General features: G+C 55.2%; 30 non-coding genes and 3 pseudogenes across 30 annotated transcripts; all 33 read left to right on the top strand.

Moving 5' to 3' along the window:
* Nucleotides 1-130: 130 nt before the first annotated feature.
* On the top strand, nucleotides 131-244 carry LOC121680508. Its single transcript, XR_006021725.1, has one exon. It is a non-coding gene; the product is annotated as a U5 spliceosomal RNA (small nuclear RNA).
* A 155-nt stretch (nucleotides 245-399) lies between these two features.
* LOC121682374 lies at nucleotides 400-590 on the top strand. Its single transcript, XR_006022541.1, has one exon. It is a non-coding gene; the product is annotated as a U2 spliceosomal RNA (small nuclear RNA).
* A 5,536-nt stretch (nucleotides 591-6,126) lies between these two features.
* LOC121683565 lies at nucleotides 6,127-6,315 on the top strand. Its single transcript, XR_006022829.1, has one exon. It is a non-coding gene; the product is annotated as a U2 spliceosomal RNA (small nuclear RNA).
* Nucleotides 6,316-6,687: 372 nt separating this feature from the next.
* Nucleotides 6,688-6,801, top strand: LOC121680514. The gene has a single exon (XR_006021730.1). It is a non-coding gene; the product is annotated as a U5 spliceosomal RNA (small nuclear RNA).
* Nucleotides 6,802-6,956: 155 nt separating this feature from the next.
* Nucleotides 6,957-7,147, top strand: LOC121682377. Its single transcript, XR_006022542.1, has one exon. It is a non-coding gene; the product is annotated as a U2 spliceosomal RNA (small nuclear RNA).
* Nucleotides 7,148-7,519: 372 nt separating this feature from the next.
* On the top strand, nucleotides 7,520-7,633 carry LOC121680522. The gene has a single exon (XR_006021731.1). It is a non-coding gene; the product is annotated as a U5 spliceosomal RNA (small nuclear RNA).
* Nucleotides 7,634-7,788: 155 nt separating this feature from the next.
* LOC121682378 lies at nucleotides 7,789-7,979 on the top strand. The gene has a single exon (XR_006022543.1). It is a non-coding gene; the product is annotated as a U2 spliceosomal RNA (small nuclear RNA).
* Nucleotides 7,980-8,342: 363 nt separating this feature from the next.
* LOC121680530 lies at nucleotides 8,343-8,456 on the top strand. The gene has a single exon (XR_006021732.1). It is a non-coding gene; the product is annotated as a U5 spliceosomal RNA (small nuclear RNA).
* Nucleotides 8,457-8,611: 155 nt separating this feature from the next.
* On the top strand, nucleotides 8,612-8,802 carry LOC121682388. Its single transcript, XR_006022547.1, has one exon. It is a non-coding gene; the product is annotated as a U2 spliceosomal RNA (small nuclear RNA).
* Nucleotides 8,803-9,168: 366 nt separating this feature from the next.
* On the top strand, nucleotides 9,169-9,282 carry LOC121680537. The gene has a single exon (XR_006021733.1). It is a non-coding gene; the product is annotated as a U5 spliceosomal RNA (small nuclear RNA).
* Nucleotides 9,283-9,437: 155 nt separating this feature from the next.
* On the top strand, nucleotides 9,438-9,552 carry LOC121684692 (annotated as a pseudogene).
* A 1,556-nt stretch (nucleotides 9,553-11,108) lies between these two features.
* Nucleotides 11,109-11,298, top strand: LOC121683620. Its single transcript, XR_006022855.1, has one exon. It is a non-coding gene; the product is annotated as a U2 spliceosomal RNA (small nuclear RNA).
* Nucleotides 11,299-11,673: 375 nt separating this feature from the next.
* On the top strand, nucleotides 11,674-11,787 carry LOC121680545. Its single transcript, XR_006021734.1, has one exon. It is a non-coding gene; the product is annotated as a U5 spliceosomal RNA (small nuclear RNA).
* A 155-nt stretch (nucleotides 11,788-11,942) lies between these two features.
* Nucleotides 11,943-12,133, top strand: LOC121682393. Its single transcript, XR_006022548.1, has one exon. It is a non-coding gene; the product is annotated as a U2 spliceosomal RNA (small nuclear RNA).
* A 375-nt stretch (nucleotides 12,134-12,508) lies between these two features.
* LOC121680555 lies at nucleotides 12,509-12,622 on the top strand. The gene has a single exon (XR_006021736.1). It is a non-coding gene; the product is annotated as a U5 spliceosomal RNA (small nuclear RNA).
* A 155-nt stretch (nucleotides 12,623-12,777) lies between these two features.
* Nucleotides 12,778-12,968, top strand: LOC121682400. Its single transcript, XR_006022549.1, has one exon. It is a non-coding gene; the product is annotated as a U2 spliceosomal RNA (small nuclear RNA).
* Nucleotides 12,969-13,344: 376 nt separating this feature from the next.
* Nucleotides 13,345-13,458, top strand: LOC121680559. Its single transcript, XR_006021737.1, has one exon. It is a non-coding gene; the product is annotated as a U5 spliceosomal RNA (small nuclear RNA).
* Nucleotides 13,459-13,613: 155 nt separating this feature from the next.
* LOC121682407 lies at nucleotides 13,614-13,804 on the top strand. The gene has a single exon (XR_006022551.1). It is a non-coding gene; the product is annotated as a U2 spliceosomal RNA (small nuclear RNA).
* Nucleotides 13,805-14,160: 356 nt separating this feature from the next.
* Nucleotides 14,161-14,274, top strand: LOC121680562. The gene has a single exon (XR_006021738.1). It is a non-coding gene; the product is annotated as a U5 spliceosomal RNA (small nuclear RNA).
* A 155-nt stretch (nucleotides 14,275-14,429) lies between these two features.
* On the top strand, nucleotides 14,430-14,620 carry LOC121682413. Its single transcript, XR_006022553.1, has one exon. It is a non-coding gene; the product is annotated as a U2 spliceosomal RNA (small nuclear RNA).
* A 356-nt stretch (nucleotides 14,621-14,976) lies between these two features.
* Nucleotides 14,977-15,090, top strand: LOC121680567. Its single transcript, XR_006021740.1, has one exon. It is a non-coding gene; the product is annotated as a U5 spliceosomal RNA (small nuclear RNA).
* A 155-nt stretch (nucleotides 15,091-15,245) lies between these two features.
* On the top strand, nucleotides 15,246-15,436 carry LOC121682418. Its single transcript, XR_006022554.1, has one exon. It is a non-coding gene; the product is annotated as a U2 spliceosomal RNA (small nuclear RNA).
* Nucleotides 15,437-15,792: 356 nt separating this feature from the next.
* LOC121680574 lies at nucleotides 15,793-15,906 on the top strand. The gene has a single exon (XR_006021743.1). It is a non-coding gene; the product is annotated as a U5 spliceosomal RNA (small nuclear RNA).
* Nucleotides 15,907-16,061: 155 nt separating this feature from the next.
* On the top strand, nucleotides 16,062-16,252 carry LOC121682425. The gene has a single exon (XR_006022556.1). It is a non-coding gene; the product is annotated as a U2 spliceosomal RNA (small nuclear RNA).
* Nucleotides 16,253-16,628: 376 nt separating this feature from the next.
* Nucleotides 16,629-16,742, top strand: LOC121680578. The gene has a single exon (XR_006021744.1). It is a non-coding gene; the product is annotated as a U5 spliceosomal RNA (small nuclear RNA).
* A 2,033-nt stretch (nucleotides 16,743-18,775) lies between these two features.
* On the top strand, nucleotides 18,776-18,986 carry LOC121684148 (annotated as a pseudogene).
* A 355-nt stretch (nucleotides 18,987-19,341) lies between these two features.
* LOC121680583 lies at nucleotides 19,342-19,455 on the top strand. The gene has a single exon (XR_006021746.1). It is a non-coding gene; the product is annotated as a U5 spliceosomal RNA (small nuclear RNA).
* Nucleotides 19,456-19,610: 155 nt separating this feature from the next.
* LOC121682432 lies at nucleotides 19,611-19,801 on the top strand. Its single transcript, XR_006022557.1, has one exon. It is a non-coding gene; the product is annotated as a U2 spliceosomal RNA (small nuclear RNA).
* A 355-nt stretch (nucleotides 19,802-20,156) lies between these two features.
* Nucleotides 20,157-20,270, top strand: LOC121680587. Its single transcript, XR_006021747.1, has one exon. It is a non-coding gene; the product is annotated as a U5 spliceosomal RNA (small nuclear RNA).
* Nucleotides 20,271-20,425: 155 nt separating this feature from the next.
* On the top strand, nucleotides 20,426-20,616 carry LOC121682435. Its single transcript, XR_006022559.1, has one exon. It is a non-coding gene; the product is annotated as a U2 spliceosomal RNA (small nuclear RNA).
* A 377-nt stretch (nucleotides 20,617-20,993) lies between these two features.
* On the top strand, nucleotides 20,994-21,107 carry LOC121680590. Its single transcript, XR_006021748.1, has one exon. It is a non-coding gene; the product is annotated as a U5 spliceosomal RNA (small nuclear RNA).
* A 2,033-nt stretch (nucleotides 21,108-23,140) lies between these two features.
* Nucleotides 23,141-23,351, top strand: LOC121684154 (annotated as a pseudogene).
* Nucleotides 23,352-23,722: 371 nt separating this feature from the next.
* Nucleotides 23,723-23,836, top strand: LOC121680591. The gene has a single exon (XR_006021749.1). It is a non-coding gene; the product is annotated as a U5 spliceosomal RNA (small nuclear RNA).
* The last annotated feature ends 64 nt before the right edge of the window (nucleotides 23,837-23,900 follow it).

Here is a 23,900-nt window from a genome sequence, read left to right on the forward strand (position 1 = left end):
TTACACATTTAAATTTAAAGGGGATGTTGATACTGCAGTCTTGTTGCCACTGGGCAACGCCTTGGAGTCACCCTCACGTCCACGACCGGCGCCGTTCATGCTCTCCGTCCGGCGTGCCCTGTGGCAGCCATCGCTCGGGTTTCTCTTCATCTCGTACAAATCTTTCGCCTTTTACTAAAGATTTCCGTGGAGGGGAACTGCCCCGAGTTTACGGTATTTTTGGAAGCTCTGCTTCGGCGGAGCTGCACCTGCCTGTCCAAAGTCAAGCGTCGTGGTGTTTTGTTTTGCGGCGGCGGCGGCGGCGGCGGTCCGCTTTTGCTGGCCCCGCCTCCCCCCGTAACCATGTGAGCGCGGGGGGCGTCGCTAGAGGGGCCGCCGCACCCCGTGCAGTTGTGGGGTATCGCTTCTCGGCCTTTTGGCTAAGATCAAGTGTAGTATCTGTTCTTATCAGTTTAATATCTGATACGTCCTCTACCCGAGGACCATATATTAATCTGATTTTTGGAACAGGGAGACGGAAGAGGGGCTTGCTCCGTCCGCTCCACGCATCGACCCGGTATTGCAGCGACTCCGGGAACGGTGCACATTCCTTTGACTGTGTAAGAAAAGAACCAACCCAGTGGAACTGACTGACTGACTGACTGACTGACTGACTGACTGACTGTGATGAAATCCTCCTTAGCAGAGCAGACGCAGCAGCAGGAGTCCTTGCCAGGTGTTTTGGCCAACCGCGCCACCTCCCTTTTCGGCCCCTTTTGGGTTTTCCCGCCCTTTTACTCTTTTTTTTTTTTTTTTTTTTTTTTTTTTTTTTTTTTTTACACATTTAAATTTAAAGGGGATGTTGATACTGCAGTCTTGTTGCCACTGGGCAACGCCTTGGAGTCACCCTCACGTCCACGACCGGCGCCGTTCATGCTCTCCGTCCGGCGTGCCCTGTGGCAGCCATCGCTCGGGTTTCTCTTCATCTCGTACAAATCTTCGAGCATGGAAAAGGAGAGAGCGACGGTGTCGGCCTTTAAGGTGCGACTAAAAAATACGGTCAGGATCGAGCTTACTAAGGATGCAGCAGCGGCAGTTCGGGATAGGTTTAGGCAGTTCTTCATCACCTCGGTGATTCTTCGGGAGACGTTTGGCCTGAGTCCTAGGGAGGTTTTCTGCGTCCAGCCGGTGGTGAGCCAAGGTTTTTTTGATTTATCTTTTTTTGATCTGCGGAAGTGTCGGAGTTTTCAGGAGGAGTGGAGGGCGAAGGAGGACCTGCCGGCGCTCCAGGGGTTGCGGCTGGTGCCCCTGTTTCAACAGGAGTTCATACCGCTGACAATCCACCTGTACAACCCTTTCGTCCCGGACGAGGATGTCGAGGCGTTCCTAAGGACCCAGGTAGAGGAGGTGAGGGGCGGGACGAAGATATGTGACCAGTTCGGCTTCTGGCTCGGGAAGAGGCGGTACGCAGTCCGGCTCCGGATGGACACCACGAGGCTGGGTGAGTTCTTGCACCCCCCCGGCAGTTTCTCGCTTGGACCGGACCGGGGTTATTTGACGTACCCTGGGCAGCTCGTCTACTGTCGGCGGTGCGGGGGCCAAGGCCACGAGAAGGCTGCCTGTTCAGGACAGCGGTGTCGTTTCTGCCAGGAGGAAGGCCACGTGTCGTCGGCGTGCACCGCACCGAAGAGGTGCTCCCTGTGTGGCAGCTTGGAGCACCTTTTTCGTGGCTGCCCGGTGAGGCCGCGGACCTATGCGTCGGTCCTGCAGGGTCCTGCGGGCTGTGGGGGTGAGGAACTGGTCGAGGAGGCGGAAGGTGCCGTGCGACCAAGCGTTGGGACTTACCAGGAGCAGGAGGAGGTCGTGGAGCCTGTTAGCATCGGGCTAGATGCCGAGCTAACCGACGGAGCACATGGCCCTCTGGCATCGCCGGAGCTCCCCCTGGTGGCTGCTGAGGGGGCGGCGCCCGCGCTCAGCACTTTGTTTTCCGGGTCCATAGGTGATAGTCCTATTTCGGACTGGGCGGAGGAAGTAGAGGGCCGGGAGGACGACGCCTCGTGCGACGGCAGTGGGCAGGGGCCCCGCGGGGGCAAGCGGCCGCATGGAGATTCGGAGGAGGAGCAGCCGTACAAGGTGGTGGCGAGAGACGGTCCCCAGGATGGAGCGGGCCCGGCGGAGGTGCAGTCGGATGGCTCCTCGCCCGTTGTGGTGTGCTGCGTGGAGGGGTCGGCGTCGCCCGGGCAGGCCTCTGCCTCATCGGAGTCTTCGGGGTCGGGGGAGTCGTTGTCATCGGGCTCCCCCCCCCCGGGGGGAGAGGATGAGGTCTCCAGCCCGGGGCTCTACAGTGGGACGTTGGAGAGGAAGGCCGGGCCGGCCCCGCGGGGGGACCTTTTGGCCGCCCGGATCCTGGACGCTTCGGTGCCACAGTCGGAGGGTAAGCTCCCGCATCCCTTGCAGCCCGCCGTGGCTGAGGGTGATCCCGGGGGGGGGGGAGTGGAGGGCAGCCCTCATGGTGACTCATGATGCTGATGTGGACTTGTGTGTTAAGGTGGACGGTGGGGCTGTGGACTCTTTGGGGTTGTGTTGGGTTGGGTATTGTGTGTGGGGAGGGGGGAGGGGGGGTGCGGGGTGTGTGGGTTTTTGTATGATGGCATGTCTCCGGGTGGAGTCCCTGAACGTTCGGGGAATGCGGATGCCACTGCGGAGGGCGGCGGTTTTCGCGGCTGCCGGGGACAGGGGTTTTAATGTGATGTTTGTGCAAGAGTGCCATGTGGGGGGTCCGGGGGATGTTAAGATGTTTAAAGCGGGGTGGACATGGGGTCCTTCTGTGTGGGGGGGTGGGAATGTGCATGCAGATGGGGTGGGTATTTTGTTTAGAGGGTGGGATTTTTTTTTGGACTCTGTGTGGGAGCCTGTGCCGGGGAGGGTGTTGGTGGTGGATGCAAGGTGGAGGGGGGCCGCGCTGCGGCTCATTAATGTGTACGCACCAAGTGCTGTGGGGGAGCGGCGGGGTTTCCTCCAGAAGGTGGCCCCGCTCCTTTATACGGGGAGGGTTGTGGTTCTGGGGGGGGATTTTAATGTGTCCCTAGAGAGAGCTCCGGGGGGGGATTTGGGTTCTTTGTTACAGGACTTCCTGTTACAGGACTGTTTTAGGGCGGCCGGGGATGGGTCGGCAGGGGTGACCTGGAGTAACTCGAGGGGGGACGAGTCACGCCTGGACTATATCTTTGTCCCCAAGGTGCTGGGGGTCCGGGACTTCCGGGTTGAGCCGGTCTGGCTGTCTGACCATTGCGTGGTGGGGGTGGAGGTGGTGCTGCCGGGGGTGGGGAGGGGGCGCGGCCGGGGGGCCTGGCGGTTTAATGTCGGGTTCCTAGAGGAGGCGGCCTTCTGCCAGGCCTTTCGGCAGCTGTATGTGGGGTGGAGGAGTATGAAGGGGCTATTCGACTCCTTGGGCGAGTGGTGGGAGGGAGTCAAGGCCCGGATCGGGAGTTTTTGCCGCACATGGGGGAGGGAGCGGGCGCAGGAGAAGAGGGGGGAGGCTAATGAGTGGGCGGCGGAACTGAGGAGGATGTGGTGGGCGGGGGAGCTGGCTTCACCGGCGGGCCGCGCTCGGGCGGCAGTCCTGCGCGGTAGGCTAGACAATTTTTTTATGGCGGAGGCCAAGGCCCTTTTGGTGGGGTCGGGTGTGAGGGGGTGCCTGTCGGGCGAGACCCCGTCCAAGGCGTTTTTCGCCGAGGTGCGCACAAGGCAGGAGCGGTGCGCTATAGAGGCCCTGCAGGGGCCTGGGGGGCGGGTTACAGGGGAGGAGGAGATTTTGGAGGCCGCCAGGGAGTACTATCAGGACCTCTTCAGCGAGCGGGAGAGGGACGAGGCCCTGGCGGACAGGTTCTTGGGGGGGCTAGAGTCAAGGCTGTCGGCGGAGGACCGGCAGGCCTTGGAGGCGGGCATTACGGAGGGGGAGGCCGAGGAGGCGATGAGGTCTCTGAGGCTGGGCCGGGCGCCGGGGGGCGATGGCCTCCCGGTGGAATTTTACAGGTCCTTTTGGGATCTGGTGGGGCAGGACTTGGTGGGGGTGTTTGGGGACTGTTTTAGCGGGGGGGTGCTGCCAGCCTCAATGCGGGCCGGGCTGGTCTCCCTCATTTTTAAGAAAGGGTGCAGGGAACAGCTGGCAAATTGGCGCCCTATCACGGTCCTGACAGCGGACGTGAAGATCCTGTCCAAGGTCCTGACCCGTAGGTTGGGGAGGGTTATGGGTACGGTGGTCCACCCGGACCAGACTTGTGGGGTGCCGGGGAGAGCGTGCAGCCTGAACCTGGTCCTGGTGAGGGATGTGGTCAGCTGGGCGGACGTGAGAGGTCTCCCGCTGGCCCTCCTGAGCCTGGACCAGGAAAAGGCGTTCGACCGGGTGCAGCACTCCTTTCTGTTCCGGGTTCTGGACCGGATGGGGTTTGGGCCGGTGTTCGTGGCCTGGATCCGGCTGCTGTATGTGGATGCGGTTAGCCGGATCAGGATTAATGGCTCCGTTTCGGGGGTGGTGCGGCAGGTGGGGGGTGTCCGACAGGGCTGCCCCCTGTCCCCACTCCTGTACGTCCTGACCCTGGAGGCCCTGATGGCGGGGCTGAGGGCGGAGCCGAGCATCGAAGGGGTGCATCTCCCGGGGGGTGGGGGGGAGGTTGCTAAAGTGGCTGGGTACGCGGACGACCTGACCCTCTTTATCACTACTGATAGGGGGTTTGGGGCCGTTGTTCGGGTGGTAGAGGAGTTTGGGAGGGCGTCCGGGGCAAAGGTCAACTTGGGCAAGTCTGCGGCCCTGTGCCTGGGCCCGTGGAGTTCCAGGGTGGAGGTCCCGGGGGGTTTCAGGGTGGCCGAGGATGCAATCCGGGTACTGGGGGTGGATTTCTGTCGGAGCGAGGCCCCGGTGAAGAACTGGGAGGTTCTTCTGGGGGCGGTGGGGAGGCGGCTGGCGAGGTGGAGGAGTAGGCCGCTGTCCCTAACGGGCAGGGTGATGGTGGTTAAGGCCGACGTGCTGCCTTGTCTGAACCACCTGGCGTACGTGTACCCGGTGCCGTTCCATATCGGGCGGAGACTGGAGAGGGCAGTCTTCTCTTTTATTTGGGGGGGCTCGGCGGAGTTTGTGAATCGTGCTTTGATGTACCGAGATGTGCGGGAGGGGGGGAGGGGGGTGCCCTGCCTGCCGGTGAAGCTGCTGTGCCTGCACAGCTCTTTCCATGCGCGGCTGGTGGTGGGGGACACAACGCATAAGGCTGGCATTTTGGCGAGGTACTGGTTGGGGCTGGCTTTGCGGCGGCTGAGGCCGCTGAGCGCAACATCCCCCTGGTCCTGGGACTCCCCATGGTGGTACACTCGGGTCCGGGACTTTGTGCGGGCCCGGGAGTGGTGCCTGGAGGACGGTCTGGTGCTGGATCACCGGAGGTTGTATGGGGAGGCCATGAGGCGGGACCTGGCGTCAGAGCCACTGCCTGCGTGCCCCAGGGCATCGGGGTGGCTCTTTCTGCAGCCGGCGTTCTTACATCCGGGGGGTAGGGATCTGAACTGGCTGGCGGCGCTCAATAGGCTGCCGGTCAGGGAACGGATTTGTCGGCTGTGGGGGAGGGGGCGGCCGGGGTGTGCCATGGGGTGTGGGGAGGTCGAGACGGTGTCACACGTGTTCTGGGGGTGTAGGGAGGCAGCGCGGGTGTGGGGTAGGGTGAAGGAGTGGGTGGGCCCGGGGTTTGGGGGGTTTTTGGTGGAGGAGCTGGTGGTGAGCGGGGTGGGTCTGGCCCAGTTGGGCTCAGACGTCAGAAGGGTGGTGTGGGCGGTGGGAACGGAGGTGAAAAGGGCCTTGTGGGAGCGGCGGAAGGACTCCATCCGCACCCTGGCTCCCCAGGGAACTCCAGAGGCTGTGTTTTACAGGGTGAAGTGGAGGGTGGAGACGTATGTCAGGGGTTTTGGGAAGGAGGAGGGGAGGGGGGAGATGGAGAGGGTGTGGGGTCCTCTGGCAAGTGGGGTGGTGTTGTGAGGGGGGAGGGGGGTTTGGGGTTTTTCTTGTTTTTTCCTTTCTATTTTCCTTTTTTTTGGGCCATCGAGAACTGTGTGATGGCGGATGTGTGTATATGTATCGTGTGTTAATGTGGGCCTAGGGCCTGGTTTGGTTTGGTGAATAAACTTCAATATAAAAAAAAATCTGTTCTTATCAGTTTAATATCTGATACGTCCTCTACCCGAGGACCATATATTAATCTGATTTTTGGAACAGGGAGACGGAAGAGGGGCTTGCTCCGTCCGCTCCACGCATCGACCCGGTATTGCAGCGACTCCGGGAACGGTGCACATTCCTTTGACTGTGTAAGAAAAGAACCAACCCAGTGGAACTGACTGACTGACTGACTGACTGACTGACTGACTGACTGTGATGAAATCCTCCTTAGCAGAGCAGACGCAGCAGCAGGAGTCCTTGCCAGGTGTTTTGGCCAACCGCGCCACCTCCCTTTTCGGCCCCTTTTGGGTTTTCCCGCCCTTTTACTCTTTTTTTTTTTTTTTTTTTTTTTTTTTTTTTTTTTTTTTTTTTTTTTTTTTTTTTACACATTTAAATTTAAAGGGGATGTTGATACTGCAGTCTTGTTGCCACTGGGCAACGCCTTGGAGTCACCCTCACGTCCACGACCGGCGCCGTTCATGCTCTCCGTCCGGCGTGCCCTGTGGCAGCCATCGCTCGGGTTTCTCTTCATCTCGTACAAATCTTTCGCCTTTTACTAAAGATTTCCGTGGAGGGGAACTGCCCCGAGTTTACGGTATTTTTGGAAGCTCTGCTTCGGCGGAGCTGCACCTGCCTGTCCAAAGTCAAGCGTCGTGGTGTTTTGTTTTGCGGCGGCGGCGGCGGCGGCGGTCCGCTTTTGCTGGCCCCGCCTCCCCCCGTAACCATGTGAGCGCGGGGGGCGTCGCTAGAGGGGCCGCCGCACCCCGTGCAGTTGTGGGGTATCGCTTCTCGGCCTTTTGGCTAAGATCAAGTGTAGTATCTGTTCTTATCAGTTTAATATCTGATACGTCCTCTACCCGAGGACCATATATTAATCTGATTTTTGGAACAGGGAGACGGAAGAGGGGCTTGCTCCGTCCGCTCCACGCATCGACCCGGTATTGCAGCGACTCCGGGAACGGTGCACATTCCTTTGACTGTGTAAGAAAAGAACCAACCCAGTGGAACTGACTGACTGACTGACTGACTGACTGACTGACTGACTGTGATGAAATCCTCCTTAGCAGAGCAGACGCAGCAGCAGGAGTCCTTGCCAGGTGTTTTGGCCAACCGCGCCACCTCCCTTTTCGGCCCCTTTTGGGTTTTCCCGCCCTTTTACTCTTTTTTTTTTTTTTTTTTTTTTTTTTTTTTTTTTTTTTTTTTTTTTTTTTTTTTTACACATTTAAATTTAAAGGGGATGTTGATACTGCAGTCTTGTTGCCACTGGGCAACGCCTTGGAGTCACCCTCACGTCCACGACCGGCGCCGTTCATGCTCTCCGTCCGGCGTGCCCTGTGGCAGCCATCGCTCGGGTTTCTCTTCATCTCGTACAAATCTTTCGCCTTTTACTAAAGATTTCCGTGGAGGGGAACTGCCCCGAGTTTACGGTATTTTTGGAAGCTCTGCTTCGGCGGAGCTGCACCTGCCTGTCCAAAGTCAAGCGTCGTGGTGTTTTGTTTTGCGGCGGCGGCGGCGGCGGCGGTCCGCTTTTGCTGGCCCCGCCTCCCCCCGTAACCATGTGAGCGCGGGGGGCGTCGCTAGAGGGGCCGCCGCACCCCGTGCAGTTGTGGGGTATCGCTTCTCGGCCTTTTGGCTAAGATCAAGTGTAGTATCTGTTCTTATCAGTTTAATATCTGATACGTCCTCTACCCGAGGACCATATATTAATCTGATTTTTGGAACAGGGAGACGGAAGAGGGGCTTGCTCCGTCCGCTCCACGCATCGACCCGGTATTGCAGCGACTCCGGGAACGGTGCACATTCCTTTGACTGTGTAAGAAAAGAACCAACCCAGTGGAACTGACTGACTGACTGACTGACTGACTGACTGACTGACTGTGATGAAATCCTCCTTAGCAGAGCAGACGCAGCAGCAGGAGTCCTTGCCAGGTGTTTTGGCCAACCGCGCCACCTCCCTTTTCGGCCCCTTTTGGGTTTTCCCGCCCTTTTACTCTTTTTTTTTTTTTTTTTTTTTTTTTTTTTTTTTTTTTTTTTTTTTTACACATTTAAATTTAAAGGGGATGTTGATACTGCAGTCTTGTTGCCACTGGGCAACGCCTTGGAGTCACCCTCACGTCCACGACCGGCGCCGTTCATGCTCTCCGTCCGGCGTGCCCTGTGGCAGCCATCGCTCGGGTTTCTCTTCATCTCGTACAAATCTTTCGCCTTTTACTAAAGATTTCCGTGGAGGGGAACTGCCCCGAGTTTACGGTATTTTTGGAAGCTCTGCTTCGGCGGAGCTGCACCTGCCTGTCCAAAGTCAAGCGTCGTGGTGTTTTGTTTTGCGGCGGCGGCGGCGGCGGCGGTCCGCTTTTGCTGGCCCCGCCTCCCCCCGTAACCATGTGAGCGCGGGGGGCGTCGCTAGAGGGGCCGCCGCACCCCGTGCAGTTGTGGGGTATCGCTTCTCGGCCTTTTGGCTAAGATCAAGTGTAGTATCTGTTCTTATCAGTTTAATATCTGATACGTCCTCTACCCGAGGACCATATATTAATCTGATTTTTGGAACAGGGAGACGGAAGAGGGGCTTGCTCCGTCCGCTCCACGCATCGACCCGGTATTGCAGCGACTCCGGGAACGGTGCACATTCCTTTGACTGTGTAAGAAAAGAACCAACCCAGTGGAACTGACTGACTGACTGACTGACTGACTGACTGACTGACTGTGATGAAATCCTCCTTAGCAGAGCAGACGCAGCAGCAGGAGTCCTTGCCAGGTGTTTTGGCCAACCGCGCCACCTCCCTTTTCGGCCCCTTTTGGGTTTTCCCGCCCTTTTACTCTTTTTTTTTTTTTTTTTTTTTTTTTTTTTTTTTTTTTTTTTTTTTTTTTACACATTTAAATTTAAAGGGGATGTTGATACTGCAGTCTTGTTGCCACTGGGCAACGCCTTGGAGTCACCCTCACGTCCACGACCGGCGCCGTTCATGCTCTCCGTCCGGCGTGCCCTGTGGCAGCCATCGCTCGGGTTTCTCTTCATCTCGTACAAATCTTTCGCCTTTTACTAAAGATTTCCGTGGAGGGGAACTGCCCCGAGTTTACGGTATTTTTGGAAGCTCTGCTTCGGCGGAGCTGCACCTGCCTGTCCAAAGTCAAGCGTCGTGGTGTTTTGTTTTGCGGCGGCGGCGGCGGCGGCGGTCCGCTTTTGCTGGCCCCGCCTCCCCCCGTAACCATGTGAGCGCGGGGGGCGTCGCTAGAGGGGCCGCCGCACCCCGTGCAGTTGTGGGGTATCGCTTCTCGGCCTTTTGGCTAAGATCAAGTGTAGTATCTGCGCTTGCCAAGTGTAGTATCTGCGCTTGCCAAGAAGAAGGCGATGTCACTGGGGGTGGGTGCTTGCACCCTCCGGCTGGAGTTTCCGGTGGATTTAGGTGTGGAGGTGACCCGTGGCTTCGTGGCAGAGAAGATCCTGAGGGATGAGCTGGGGCTGTCTGGAAAGGAGGTCCTGTGTCTGCAGGCTGCTCGGCCGCCTTTTCAGTACGAGGTGACGTTTCGGGAGGTGTCCTTTCTGCATGCGACGATGAGGCGATGGCAGGAGATCCGGAAGCGGGATGACGACAACGTGCTGTGGAAGTGCGGTTGGGAGTTTGGAGAGGAGATGTACACGGTGGTGATCCATGTCTTCAACCCGCACGTGCTGGAGAAGGACATCAGGTCGTTTTTGGAGAGGTATTGTAGCCGGATTGCTGAGGGGGAGAAGATCGTGGACGAGTTTGGATTTTGGACGGGGAAGAGGAGGTATCGAGTGACGTTTCATCTGCGGCCGAATGGAGAGTGGATGATTCCGCCTCATGAGTTCGCGTTGGGGGCAGACCGCGGCAGGTTGTTTGTGCCTCAACTGCCGAACACTTGCTGGACTTGTGGACAGCGTGGACATTTGCGGGGTGAGTGTAAGGCTAAGCCGTGCTATCGGTGTGGGACTGTGGGGCATTTAGCCAATGTTTGTAAGGCTGCAAGGACTTGTAATTTGTGTGGGAAGGGGGACCATTTGTTTGTGTCATGTCCGAAAAGGAGTAGTTATGCTGGGGTGGTGGCTGGTGGGTCTATTGCTGTGTCTGGTGGTGGTGGGAGGCAGGTTGCTGGGGGTACTGTGTTGCAGGTTGTTGCCCCGGCTCCCAAAGTGGTGCCGGTGGCAGTTTCGCCTGTGTTGGAAGGACCTGGAGGGACTGGAGGCACGTTGAAGGATGCGCCGCATGGCCGCCAAGATGGCCGACTGGGAGACAAAGGGATGGGGAAGCACATGGCTGCCATGCAGACGGTGGGAGGAGTCGCTGCCGAGGTGGAGAGGAAGACGGTTGGAGATTGGGCGGAGCATACCGAATCGCAGGAAGTGGAGATGGCAGGTATGGCGGAGATGGCTGGGAAGCGCCCCCTGGAGGATGGGGGTCCGGATGACACTCCGGTGAGGCGTCTGCGGACGGGGGCGTTGGTCCCCGGTCCTTCGTTGCCCCCGGAGGCCGGGCCTGGTACTGCGAGTGGTCAGGTGGTGGTGGAGCCGGACGGAACGGATAGCTCGGCGGGCTCTGTGCGGGAGGTGTTGCCTGCTGGGGGGGTGGTTTCTCCCACCCCCCCTGCCCAGCTGGTGGGATGGGATGTGGACAGCTTGAAACGGACTTTGGGTATGGAATAGTCGGGTCCTGGTGGTGGGGAGGAGAAGTGATGGGGAGGTTGTGTTTGTGCTGGGTTGATGTATGTTTTGTGAGGGTTGGGGTGGATTAAAGTTTGTGGGGGGGTTGGTTTTTGCTGTGTTTGGCCGGGCCTGCGTGCCTGGGCCCGTGTGATTATGTGTTATTGTTTATGGTGGCAGCCTCTAGTCTAGCTTAAATTAACTTCCTTCTGTATCTTTTGTGTGTTGTGTGTATTATATGTGTATCTCCTGTGTGTTGTAGTTTCAAGGCTGCTGTGCTCTGTTTATATTCAATAAAAAAAAAAAAAAAAAATCTGTTCTTATCAGTTTAATATCTGATACGTCCTCTACCCGAGGACCATATATTAATCTGATTTTTGGAACAGGGAGACGGAAGAGGGGCTTGCTCCGTCCGCTCCACGCATCGACCCGGTATTGCAGCGACTCCGGGAACGGTGCACATTCCTTTGACTGTGTAAGAAAAGAACCAACCCAGTGGAACTGACTGACTGACTGACTGACTGACTGACTGACTGACTGTGATGAAATCCTCCTTAGCAGAGCAGACGCAGCAGCAGGAGTCCTTGCCAGGTGTTTTGGCCAACCGCGCCACCTCCCTTTTCGGCCCCTTTTGGGTTTTCCCGCCCTTTTACTCTTTTTTTTTTTTTTTTTTTTTTTTTTTTTTTTTTTTTTTTTTTTTTTTTTTTTTTTTTACACATTTAAATTTAAAGGGGATGTTGATACTGCAGTCTTGTTGCCACTGGGCAACGCCTTGGAGTCACCCTCACGTCCACGACCGGCGCCGTTCATGCTCTCCGTCCGGCGTGCCCTGTGGCAGCCATCGCTCGGGTTTCTCTTCATCTCGTACAAATCTTTCGCCTTTTACTAAAGATTTCCGTGGAGGGGAACTGCCCCGAGTTTACGGTATTTTTGGAAGCTCTGCTTCGGCGGAGCTGCACCTGCCTGTCCAAAGTCAAGCGTCGTGGTGTTTTGTTTTGCGGCGGCGGCGGCGGCGGCGGTCCGCTTTTGCTGGCCCCGCCTCCCCCCGTAACCATGTGAGCGCGGGGGGCGTCGCTAGAGGGGCCGCCGCACCCCGTGCAGTTGTGGGGTATCGCTTCTCGGCCTTTTGGCTAAGATCAAGTGTAGTATCTGTTCTTATCAGTTTAATATCTGATACGTCCTCTACCCGAGGACCATATATTAATCTGATTTTTGGAACAGGGAGACGGAAGAGGGGCTTGCTCCGTCCGCTCCACGCATCGACCCGGTATTGCAGCGACTCCGGGAACGGTGCACATTCCTTTGACTGTGTAAGAAAAGAACCAACCCAGTGGAACTGACTGACTGACTGACTGACTGACTGACTGACTGACTGTGATGAAATCCTCCTTAGCAGAGCAGACGCAGCAGCAGGAGTCCTTGCCAGGTGTTTTGGCCAACCGCGCCACCTCCCTTTTCGGCCCCTTTTGGGTTTTCCCGCCCTTTTACTCTTTTTTTTTTTTTTTTTTTTTTTTTTTTTTTTTTTTTTTTTTTTTTTTTTTTTTTTTTACACATTTAAATTTAAAGGGGATGTTGATACTGCAGTCTTGTTGCCACTGGGCAACGCCTTGGAGTCACCCTCACGTCCACGACCGGCGCCGTTCATGCTCTCCGTCCGGCGTGCCCTGTGGCAGCCATCGCTCGGGTTTCTCTTCATCTCGTACAAATCTTTCGCCTTTTACTAAAGATTTCCGTGGAGGGGAACTGCCCCGAGTTTACGGTATTTTTGGAAGCTCTGCTTCGGCGGAGCTGCACCTGCCTGTCCAAAGTCAAGCGTCGTGGTGTTTTGTTTTGCGGCGGCGGCGGCGGCGGCGGTCCGCTTTTGCTGGCCCCGCCTCCCCCCGTAACCATGTGAGCGCGGGGGGCGTCGCTAGAGGGGCCGCCGCACCCCGTGCAGTTGTGGGGTATCGCTTCTCGGCCTTTTGGCTAAGATCAAGTGTAGTATCTGTTCTTATCAGTTTAATATCTGATACGTCCTCTACCCGAGGACCATATATTAATCTGATTTTTGGAACAGGGAGACGGAAGAGGGGCTTGCTCCGTCCGCTCCACGCATCGACCCGGTATTGCAGCGACTCCGGGAACGGTGCACATTCCTTTGACTGTGTAAGAAAAGAACCAACCCAGTGGAACTGACTGACTGACTGACTGACTGACTGACTGACTGACTGTGATGAAATCCTCCTTAGCAGAGCAGACGCAGCAGCAGGAGTCCTTGCCAGGTGTTTTGGCCAACCGCGCCACCTCCCTTTTCGGCCCCTTTTGGGTTTTCCCGCCCTTTTACTCTTTTTTTTTTTTTTTTTTTTTTTTTTTTTTTTTTTTTTTTTTTTTTTTTTTTTTTTTTTACACATTTAAATTTAAAGGGGATGTTGATACTGCAGTCTTGTTGCCACTGGGCAACGCCTTGGAGTCACCCTCACGTCCACGACCGGCGCCGTTCATGCTCTCCGTCCGGCGTGCCCTGTGGCAGCCATCGCTCGGGTTTCTCTTCATCTCGTACAAATCTTTCGCCTTTTACTAAAGATTTCCGTGGAGGGGAACTGCCCCGAGTTTACGGTATTTTTGGAAGCTCTGCTTCGGCGGAGCTGCACCTGCCTGTCCAAAGTCAAGCGTCGTGGTGTTTTGTTTTGCGGCGGCGGCGGCGGCGGCGGTCCGCTTTTGCTGGCCCCGCCTCCCCCCGTAACCATGTGAGCGCGGGGGGCGTCGCTAGAGGGGCCGCCGCACCCCGTGCAGTTGTGGGGTATCGCTTCTCGGCCTTTTGGCTAAGATCAAGTGTAGTATCTGTTCTTATCAGTTTAATATCTGATACGTCCTCTACCCGAGGACCATATATTAATCTGATTTTTGGAACAGGGAGACGGAAGAGGGGCTTGCTCCGTCCGCTCCACGCATCGACCCGGTATTGCAGCGACTCCGGGAACGGTGCACATTCCTTTGACTGTGTAAGAAAAGAACCAACCCAGTGGAACTGACTGACTGACTGACTGACTGACTGACTGACTGACTGTGATGAAATCCTCCTTAGCAGAGCAGACGCAGCAGCAGGAGTCCTTGCCAGGTGTTTTGGCCAACCGCGCCACCTCCCTTTTCGGCCCCTTTTGGGTTTTCCCGCCCTTTTACTCTTTTTTTTTTTTTTTTTTTTTTTTTTTTTTTTTTTTTTTACACATTTAAATTTAAAGGGGATGTTGATACTGCAGTCTTGTTGCCACTGGGCAACGCCTTGGAGTCACCCTCACGTCCACGACCGGCGCCGTTCATGCTCTCCGTCCGGCGTGCCCTGTGGCAGCCATCGCTCGGGTTTCTCTTCATCTCGTACAAATCTTTCGCCTTTTACTAAAGATTTCCGTGGAGGGGAACTGCCCCGAGTTTACGGTATTTTTGGAAGCTCTGCTTCGGCGGAGCTGCACCTGCCTGTCCAAAGTCAAGCGTCGTGGTGTTTTGTTTTGCGGCGGCGGCGGCGGCGGCGGTCCGCTTTTGCTGGCCCCGCCTCCCCCCGTAACCATGTGAGCGCGGGGGGCGTCGCTAGAGGGGCCGCCGCACCCCGTGCAGTTGTGGGGTATCGCTTCTCGGCCTTTTGGCTAAGATCAAGTGTAGTATCTGTTCTTATCAGTTTAATATCTGATACGTCCTCTACCCGAGGACCATATATTAATCTGATTTTTGGAACAGGGAGACGGAAGAGGGGCTTGCTCCGTCCGCTCCACGCATCGACCCGGTATTGCAGCGACTCCGGGAACGGTGCACATTCCTTTGACTGTGTAAGAAAAGAACCAACCCAGTGGAACTGACTGACTGACTGACTGACTGACTGACTGACTGACTGTGATGAAATCCTCCTTAGCAGAGCAGACGCAGCAGCAGGAGTCCTTGCCAGGTGTTTTGGCCAACCGCGCCACCTCCCTTTTCGGCCCCTTTTGGGTTTTCCCGCCCTTTTACTCTTTTTTTTTTTTTTTTTTTTTTTTTTTTTTTTTTTTTTTACACATTTAAATTTAAAGGGGATGTTGATACTGCAGTCTTGTTGCCACTGGGCAACGCCTTGGAGTCACCCTCACGTCCACGACCGGCGCCGTTCATGCTCTCCGTCCGGCGTGCCCTGTGGCAGCCATCGCTCGGGTTTCTCTTCATCTCGTACAAATCTTTCGCCTTTTACTAAAGATTTCCGTGGAGGGGAACTGCCCCGAGTTTACGGTATTTTTGGAAGCTCTGCTTCGGCGGAGCTGCACCTGCCTGTCCAAAGTCAAGCGTCGTGGTGTTTTGTTTTGCGGCGGCGGCGGCGGCGGCGGTCCGCTTTTGCTGGCCCCGCCTCCCCCCGTAACCATGTGAGCGCGGGGGGCGTCGCTAGAGGGGCCGCCGCACCCCGTGCAGTTGTGGGGTATCGCTTCTCGGCCTTTTGGCTAAGATCAAGTGTAGTATCTGTTCTTATCAGTTTAATATCTGATACGTCCTCTACCCGAGGACCATATATTAATCTGATTTTTGGAACAGGGAGACGGAAGAGGGGCTTGCTCCGTCCGCTCCACGCATCGACCCGGTATTGCAGCGACTCCGGGAACGGTGCACATTCCTTTGACTGTGTAAGAAAAGAACCAACCCAGTGGAACTGACTGACTGACTGACTGACTGACTGACTGACTGACTGTGATGAAATCCTCCTTAGCAGAGCAGACGCAGCAGCAGGAGTCCTTGCCAGGTGTTTTGGCCAACCGCGCCACCTCCCTTTTCGGCCCCTTTTGGGTTTTCCCGCCCTTTTACTCTTTTTTTTTTTTTTTTTTTTTTTTTTTTTTTTTTTTTTTACACATTTAAATTTAAAGGGGATGTTGATACTGCAGTCTTGTTGCCACTGGGCAACGCCTTGGAGTCACCCTCACGTCCACGACCGGCGCCGTTCATGCTCTCCGTCCGGCGTGCCCTGTGGCAGCCATCGCTCGGGTTTCTCTTCATCTCGTACAAATCTTTCGCCTTTTACTAAAGATTTCCGTGGAGGGGAACTGCCCCGAGTTTACGGTATTTTTGGAAGCTCTGCTTCGGCGGAGCTGCACCTGCCTGTCCAAAGTCAAGCGTCGTGGTGTTTTGTTTTGCGGCGGCGGCGGCGGCGGCGGTCCGCTTTTGCTGGCCCCGCCTCCCCCCGTAACCATGTGAGCGCGGGGGGCGTCGCTAGAGGGGCCGCCGCACCCCGTGCAGTTGTGGGGTATCGCTTCTCGGCCTTTTGGCTAAGATCAAGTGTAGTATCTGTTCTTATCAGTTTAATATCTGATACGTCCTCTACCCGAGGACCATATATTAATCTGATTTTTGGAACAGGGAGACGGAAGAGGGGCTTGCTCCGTCCGCTCCACGCATCGACCCGGTATTGCAGCGACTCCGGGAACGGTGCACATTCCTTTGACTGTGTAAGAAAAGAACCAACCCAGTGGAACTGACTGACTGACTGACTGACTGACTGACTGACTGACTGTGATGAAATCCTCCTTAGCAGAGCAGACGCAGCAGCAGGAGTCCTTGCCAGGTGTTTTGGCCAACCGCGCCACCTCCCTTTTCGGCCCCTTTTGGGTTTTCCCGCCCTTTTACTCTTTTTTTTTTTTTTTTTTTTTTTTTTTTTTTTTTTTTTTTTTTTTTTTTTTTTTTTTTTACACATTTAAATTTAAAGGGGATGTTGATACTGCAGTCTTGTTGCCACTGGGCAACGCCTTGGAGTCACCCTCACGTCCACGACCGGCGCCGTTCATGCTCTCCGTCCGGCGTGCCCTGTGGCAGCCATCGCTCGGGTTTCTCTTCATCTCGTACAAATCTTTCGCCTTTTACTAAAGATTTCCGTGGAGGGGAACTGCCCCGAGTTTACGGTATTTTTGGAAGCTCTGCTTCGGCGGAGCTGCACCTGCCTGTCCAAAGTCAAGCGTCGTGGTGTTTTGTTTTGCGGCGGCGGCGGCGGTCCGCTTTTGCTGGCCCCGCCTCCCCCCGTAACCATGTGAGCGCGGGGGGCGTCGCTAGAGGGGCCGCCGCACCCCGTGCAGTTGTGGGGTATCGCTTCTCGGCCTTTTGGCTAAGATCAAGTGGAGCATATCGTTCACGCGACGGGAAGGCGATGGGGACGTTGGGCCCATTGAGATTGAGGAACACGATCCGTTTTGTGGTTCCGGTGAGCAGGAGGACGGAGATGAAGAGGGAGTACTTTTCGGACAAGGTTTTGCTGGACACTTTGGATTTGGGAGTGCGGGAGGTCCTTTGCTTGCAGGAGTATCGGCCTCAAGGTACGTTTGATGTTACTTTTCGGACTGAAATGTTTTTTGAAATGGCTAAGAAGAGGATTAATGAGAAGTTACATGCGGATTGTTTTAAGGGGATGGTGTTTTTTTCGTCAGAGACTCATGTTTTTGTGCACATGTTCAATCCTTTTGTGTTAGAAGAAGATATTGTTGCTTTTTTGAAGAGGTATTGCCGTGATGTGAGAGAGGGTGCTAAAGTGACTGATTCAAGGGGTTTCTGGACGGGAAGGAGAAGGTTTAAAGTGCGCTTTAAAGCTGGGGCTTCGCCTCCCCAGTCCTTCGCCTTGGGGCCAGACAGGGGCTACTTGTTTGTCCCTGGGAGGCCTGGGGGTTGTTGGAAGTGTGGGGAGAATGGACATGTAAGAGAGGACTGCAAAGTAACCAGGTGCCGCCATTGCGGCTCTACGGAGCACATGGCGGCGAAATGTTTGGCTCCGAAGACCTGCAGTCTTTGTGGGTCTTCGGAGCACCTGTTTAGAGCTTGCCCAGGTCGAAGGAGAGCTGCTGTGGGTCGTGAAAAGTCTGAGGGTCGAGGACCGACGGACGTGCGGTCGGCTGCTGGAGAGGAGTCCCCTATGCCCCCCGGGAGGACTCTTTCGAGGCTTGCTGATCCTTTGTCTGACGGCGGCCATGCGGTCGCTAAGATGGCGGCTAACGATGAGCAGGTGGTGAGCCATGTGGTAGCAAAGATGGTGGCTAGCAGCGAGCAGGTGGTGAGTGCACATGGAGCTGCTGCTGAGAGGCCCTCTGTTCCCGCCCCGGAGGGTTCATCTCAGTTTGCAGCTCCCCAGGCTGTTAATGTTGTTAGTGTGCTTTCCCCTGGGCCTACGGCTGATTCCCCACAGGCTGTGGCCGAGGAGACGTGTTCTGGTGTTCCCGTGGTTTCTCCTGGACCTCGGGCTGATCCCCCCCAGGCTGTGGCTGAGGAGACGTGTTCTGGTGTTGCTGTGGATGAGTCGGCGAGAGAGGTTTCACCTAGGTCGTGGGCTGATTGCCCCTTCGATGAGGAGGTGGTGATCACAGGAGTGGCACCAGCTACAGGGAAGCGCCCCCTGGAGGACAGCGGGTCGGAGGAGACTCCGGTGCGCCGCCTCAGGTCGTGCCAGACAGTGCAGGTGTTTGGCCAGGTCACCCCCCTGGAGGAAGATGATGGCGATGACGACAGCGAGGAGGAGATCGAGGTCGATGACGGCAGGCCCGGCGAGGAGTTGGTGGTCGGCGCGGATTTGCTTCTGGGCTGGGACGAGAAGAATTTGAAGCAGTTGACGGGTATGGTCGAGTCAAGTGGAAGTGACTGAGGTGTGTTTGCAAGGTCGACGGCGATGATATGGAGGCCGTGGGCGCCAAGGCCAGTTGTGTCGTGGTGGCTGGAGGCGGGGCCTCCCCGGATTCTCTTCTGGGGCGCGATGAGGACAATGTGAAGGCTACTACTGTTCTGGTGGAGCCTAGAAGTTATGACTTTGTGTTGTGATGAGTGTTTGGTGATGGGCTTGTGATTCTTTGTTTGTAGCTTTGTGAAATGGGCTGAATAAAGTCTTGTGGGACATGCTATAGCCCTAGTACGTGCGTATGTTGGAGACGATGGGTGTTTTGCTATGGTTTTATGGTTGTCTGTATGGATTACTGTATGGTTTGTTCTTGATCTGATTTATCTGATCCGCTTCGCATAATATGTGAATAAAAAAAAAAAAAAAAAAAATCTGTTCTTATCAGTTTAATATCTGATACGTCCTCTACCCGAGGACCATATATTAATCTGATTTTTGGAACAGGGAGACGGAAGAGGGGCTTGCTCCGTCCGCTCCACGCATCGACCCGGTATTGCAGCGACTCCGGGAACGGTGCACATTCCTTTGACTGTGTAAGAAAAGAACCAACCCAGTGGAACTGACTGACTGACTGACTGACTGACTGACTGACTGACTGTGATGAAATCCTCCTTAGCAGAGCAGACGCAGCAGCAGGAGTCCTTGCCAGGTGTTTTGGCCAACCGCGCCACCTCCCTTTTCGGCCCCTTTTGGGTTTTCCCGCCCTTTTACTCTTTTTTTTTTTTTTTTTTTTTTTTTTTTTTTTTTTTTTACACATTTAAATTTAAAGGGGATGTTGATACTGCAGTCTTGTTGCCACTGGGCAACGCCTTGGAGTCACCCTCACGTCCACGACCGGCGCCGTTCATGCTCTCCGTCCGGCGTGCCCTGTGGCAGCCATCGCTCGGGTTTCTCTTCATCTCGTACAAATCTTTCGCCTTTTACTAAAGATTTCCGTGGAGGGGAACTGCCCCGAGTTTACGGTATTTTTGGAAGCTCTGCTTCGGCGGAGCTGCACCTGCCTGTCCAAAGTCAAGCGTCGTGGTGTTTTGTTTTGCGGCGGCGGCGGCGGCGGCGGTCCGCTTTTGCTGGCCCCGCCTCCCCCCGTAACCATGTGAGCGCGGGGGGCGTCGCTAGAGGGGCCGCCGCACCCCGTGCAGTTGTGGGGTATCGCTTCTCGGCCTTTTGGCTAAGATCAAGTGTAGTATCTGTTCTTATCAGTTTAATATCTGATACGTCCTCTACCCGAGGACCATATATTAATCTGATTTTTGGAACAGGGAGACGGAAGAGGGGCTTGCTCCGTCCGCTCCACGCATCGACCCGGTATTGCAGCGACTCCGGGAACGGTGCACATTCCTTTGACTGTGTAAGAAAAGAACCAACCCAGTGGAACTGACTGACTGACTGACTGACTGACTGACTGACTGACTGTGATGAAATCCTCCTTAGCAGAGCAGACGCAGCAGCAGGAGTCCTTGCCAGGTGTTTTGGCCAACCGCGCCACCTCCCTTTTCGGCCCCTTTTGGGTTTTCCCGCCCTTTTACTCTTTTTTTTTTTTTTTTTTTTTTTTTTTTTTTTTTTTTTACACATTTAAATTTAAAGGGGATGTTGATACTGCAGTCTTGTTGCCACTGGGCAACGCCTTGGAGTCACCCTCACGTCCACGACCGGCGCCGTTCATGCTCTCCGTCCGGCGTGCCCTGTGGCAGCCATCGCTCGGGTTTCTCTTCATCTCGTACAAATCTTTCGCCTTTTACTAAAGATTTCCGTGGAGGGGAACTGCCCCGAGTTTACGGTATTTTTGGAAGCTCTGCTTCGGCGGAGCTGCACCTGCCTGTCCAAAGTCAAGCGTCGTGGTGTTTTGTTTTGCGGCGGCGGCGGCGGCGGCGGTCCGCTTTTGCTGGCCCCGCCTCCCCCCGTAACCATGTGAGCGCGGGGGGCGTCGCTAGAGGGGCCGCCGCACCCCGTGCAGTTGTGGGGTATCGCTTCTCGGCCTTTTGGCTAAGATCAAGTGTAGTATCTGTTCTTATCAGTTTAATATCTGATACGTCCTCTACCCGAGGACCATATATTAATCTGATTTTTGGAACAGGGAGACGGAAGAGGGGCTTGCTCCGTCCGCTCCACGCATCGACCCGGTATTGCAGCGACTCCGGGAACGGTGCACATTCCTTTGACTGTGTAAGAAAAGAACCAACCCAGTGGAACTGACTGACTGACTGACTGACTGACTGACTGACTGACTGTGATGAAATCCTCCTTAGCAGAGCAGACGCAGCAGCAGGAGTCCTTGCCAGGTGTTTTGGCCAACCGCGCCACCTCCCTTTTCGGCCCCTTTTGGGTTTTCCCGCCCTTTTACTCTTTTTTTTTTTTTTTTTTTTTTTTTTTTTTTTTTTTTTTTTTTTTTTTTTTTTTTTTTTTACACATTTAAATTTAAAGGGGATGTTGATACTGCAGTCTTGTTGCCACTGGGCAACGCCTTGGAGTCACCCTCACGTCCACGACCGGCGCCGTTCATGCTCTCCGTCCGGCGTGCCCTGTGGCAGCCATCGCTCGGGTTTCTCTTCATCTCGTACAAATCTTTCGCCTTTTACTAAAGATTTCCGTGGAGGGGAACTGCCCCGAGTTTACGGTATTTTTGGAAGCTCTGCTTCGGCGGAGCTGCACCTGCCTGTCCAAAGTCAAGCGTCGTGGTGTTTTGTTTTGCGGCGGCGGCGGCGGTCCGCTTTTGCTGGCCCCGCCTCCCCCCGTAACCATGTGAGCGCGGGGGGCGTCGCTAGAGGGGCCGCCGCACCCCGTGCAGTTGTGGGGTATCGCTTCTCGGCCTTTTGGCTAAGATCAAGTGGAGCATATCGTTCACGCGACGGGAAGGCGATGGGGACGTTGGGCCCATTGAGATTGAGGAACACGATCCGTTTTGTGGTTCCGGTGAGCAGGAGGACGGAGATGAAGAGGGAGTACTTTTCGGACAAGGTTTTGCTGGACACTTTGGATTTGGGAGTGCGGGAGGTCCTTTGCTTGCAGGAGTATCGGCCTCAAGGTACGTTTGATGTTACTTTTCGGACTGAAATGTTTTTTGAAATGGCTAAGAAGAGGATTAATGAGAAGTTACATGCGGATTGTTTTAAGGGGATGGTGTTTTTTTCGTCAGAGACTCATGTTTTTGTGCACATGTTCAATCCTTTTGTGTTAGAAGAAGATATTGTTGCTTTTTTGAAGAGGTATTGCCGTGATGTGAGAGAGGGTGCTAAAGTGACTGATTCAAGGGGTTTCTGGACGGGAAGGAGAAGGTTTAAAGTGCGCTTTAAAGCTGGGGCTTCGCCTCCCCAGTCCTTCGCCTTGGGGCCAGACAGGGGCTACTTGTTTGTCCCTGGGAGGCCTGGGGGTTGTTGGAAGTGTGGGGAGAATGGACATGTAAGAGAGGACTGCAAAGTAACCAGGTGCCGCCATTGCGGCTCTACGGAGCACATGGCGGCGAAATGTTTGGCTCCGAAGACCTGCAGTCTTTGTGGGTCTTCGGAGCACCTGTTTAGAGCTTGCCCAGGTCGAAGGAGAGCTGCTGTGGGTCGTGAAAAGTCTGAGGGTCGAGGACCGACGGACGTGCGGTCGGCTGCTGGAGAGGAGTCCCCTATGCCCCCCGGGAGGACTCTTTCGAGGCTTGCTGATCCTTTGTCTGACGGCGGCCATGCGGTCGCTAAGATGGCGGCTAACGATGAGCAGGTGGTGAGCCATGTGGTAGCAAAGATGGTGGCTAGCAGCGAGCAGGTGGTGAGTGCACATGGAGCTGCTGCTGAGAGGCCCTCTGTTCCCGCCCCGGAGGGTTCATCTCAGTTTGCAGCTCCCCAGGCTGTTAATGTTGTTAGTGTGCTTTCCCCTGGGCCTACGGCTGATTCCCCACAGGCTGTGGCCGAGGAGACGTGTTCTGGTGTTCCCGTGGTTTCTCCTGGACCTCGGGCTGATCCCCCCCAGGCTGTGGCTGAGGAGACGTGTTCTGGTGTTGCTGTGGATGAGTCGGCGAGAGAGGTTTCACCTAGGTCGTGGGCTGATTGCCCCTTCGATGAGGAGGTGGTGATCACAGGAGTGGCACCAGCTACAGGGAAGCGCCCCCTGGAGGACAGCGGGTCGGAGGAGACTCCGGTGCGCCGCCTCAGGTCGTGCCAGACAGTGCAGGTGTTTGGCCAGGTCACCCCCCTGGAGGAAGATGATGGCGATGACGACAGCGAGGAGGAGATCGAGGTCGATGACGGCAGGCCCGGCGAGGAGTTGGTGGTCGGCGCGGATTTGCTTCTGGGCTGGGACGAGAAGAATTTGAAGCAGTTGACGGGTATGGTCGAGTCAAGTGGAAGTGACTGAGGTGTGTTTGCAAGGTCGACGGCGATGATATGGAGGCCGTGGGCGCCAAGGCCAGTTGTGTCGTGGTGGCTGGAGGCGGGGCCTCCCCGGATTCTCTTCTGGGGCGCGATGAGGACAATGTGAAGGCTACTACTGTTCTGGTGGAGCCTAGAAGTTATGACTTTGTGTTGTGATGAGTGTTTGGTGATGGGCTTGTGATTCTTTGTTTGTAGCTTTGTGAAATGGGCTGAATAAAGTCTTGTGGGACATGCTATAGCCCTAGTACGTGCGTATGTTGGAGACGATGGGTGTTTTGCTATGGTTTTATGGTTGTCTGTATGGATTACTGTATGGTTTGTTCTTGATCTGATTTATCTGATCCGCTTCGCATAATATGTGAATAAAAAAAAAAAAAAAAAAAATCTGTTCTTATCAGTTTAATATCTGATACGTCCTCTACCCGAGGACCATATATTAATCTGATTTTTGGAACAGGGAGACGGAAGAGGGGCTTGCTCCGTCCGCTCCACGCATCGACCCGGTATTGCAGCGACTCCGGGAACGGTGCACATTCCTTTGACTGTGTAAGAAAAGAACCAACCCAGTGGAACTGACTGACTGACTGACTGACTGACTGACTGACTGACTGTGATGAAATCCTCCTTAGCAGAGCAGACGCAGCAGCAGGAGTCCTTGCCAGGTGTTTTGGCCAACCGCGCCACCTCCCTTTTCGGCCCCTTTTGGGTTTTCCCGCCCTTTTACTCTTTTTTTTTTTTTTTTTTTTTTTTTTTTTTTTTTTTTTTTTTTTTTTTTTTTTTACACATTTAAATTTAAAGGGGATGTTGATACTGCAGTCTTGTTGCCACTGGGCAACGCCTTGGAGTCACCCTCACGTCCACGACCGGCGCCGTTCATGCTCTCCGTCCGGCGTGCCCTGTGGCAGCCATCGCTCGGGTTTCTCTTCATCTCGTACAAATCTTTCGCCTTTTACTAAAGATTTCCGTGGAGGGGAACTGCCCCGAGTTTACGGTATTTTTGGAAGCTCTGCTTCGGCGGAGCTGCACCTGCCTGTCCAAAGTCAAGCGTCGTGGTGTTTTGTTTTGCGGCGGCGGCGGCGGCGGCGG

The sequence above is a fragment of the Alosa sapidissima genome, chromosome 1 (genome assembly GCF_018492685.1).
Source record: "Alosa sapidissima isolate fAloSap1 chromosome 1, fAloSap1.pri, whole genome shotgun sequence".
NCBI classification, from domain to species: Eukaryota; Metazoa; Chordata; class Actinopteri; order Clupeiformes; family Clupeidae; genus Alosa; species Alosa sapidissima.